The sequence below is a fragment of the Rutidosis leptorrhynchoides genome, chromosome 5 (genome assembly GCF_046630445.1).
Source record: "Rutidosis leptorrhynchoides isolate AG116_Rl617_1_P2 chromosome 5, CSIRO_AGI_Rlap_v1, whole genome shotgun sequence".
Lineage (NCBI taxonomy): Eukaryota > Viridiplantae > Streptophyta > Magnoliopsida > Asterales > Asteraceae > Rutidosis > Rutidosis leptorrhynchoides.
In genome coordinates this window covers 183058961-183060000 of record NC_092337.1, presented here as the reverse complement: position 1 = coordinate 183060000, position 1040 = coordinate 183058961, and positions in this window count along the sequence as shown.

The window sequence follows — 1040 nt, the reverse complement described above, 5'->3', positions numbered from 1 at the left end:
ACCACATTTATTAAGTGTCATTATATTATACTAACTCATGCTTCAGTTCCCAACACTACTTCAAAAACATTCATATTCTAAACTCAAAGATTTTCAGAGTATAGAAACTAAACAGATTACTTTATGATGTAATACAGATAGCGTGACGAGATAATTGATTTCAGATAAGAGTAGTCATGAAGATATCCTCAGAAATATCGAGCATATTTATAATGAAAGATACGATGATATCTTAGAATTTCTAATATCGTTGGATGATGAAGAAGATTTGTTCGTAAAGGTTTAGAGTCAGAAGCAAGGTATTCGTTAATGAATTTAGCAAATACTGAATCATTTAGATTCTTTGAAGGCAGATTTAGTCTTTGTGATTTGTCCACAGCCTCCTTCATAGTTTTCTCAATCCGTTTTCCAGTTCCAAACCTTCTCTTTTTTTGAGCTTTGCCAACACACTATTCTTTATCATCAAACTTTTTACTGTTAAGGTCGTTTACAGTTTTTGCTGCTTCATCAGCATTTTTCAAATTTCAAGAACTAGTTCGCAGTTTAGGGTGGTTTTTAGAAGCTTCACATTCGAAGTATGTAAATCTAGGAGATAAACATTATATGTACACATATAACTGTTGGCGTAGACTGTAGTGACCCGAACTTTTCCATGTTTATATATATATTAAATGAAATTGTTATTTACATGATTAAGTGTTTCCAACATATTAAGCAATCAAACTTGTTAAGATTTGATTAATTGAAATAGGTTTCATATAGACAATTGACCACCCAAGTTGACCGGTGATTCACGAACGTTAAAACTTGTAAAAACTATACGATGACATATATATGGTTATATATATAGTTAACATGATTTTATTATAAGTATGTATCTCATTAGGTATTTTAACAATGAGTTATATACATAAAAATGAGAATATTAATTTAAGAAACTCGAAAACGATATATATAACGATTATCGTTATAACAACGTCTTACTAGGTACATATGAATCATATTAAGATATTGATACACTTGGTTAATTATTTTAAATG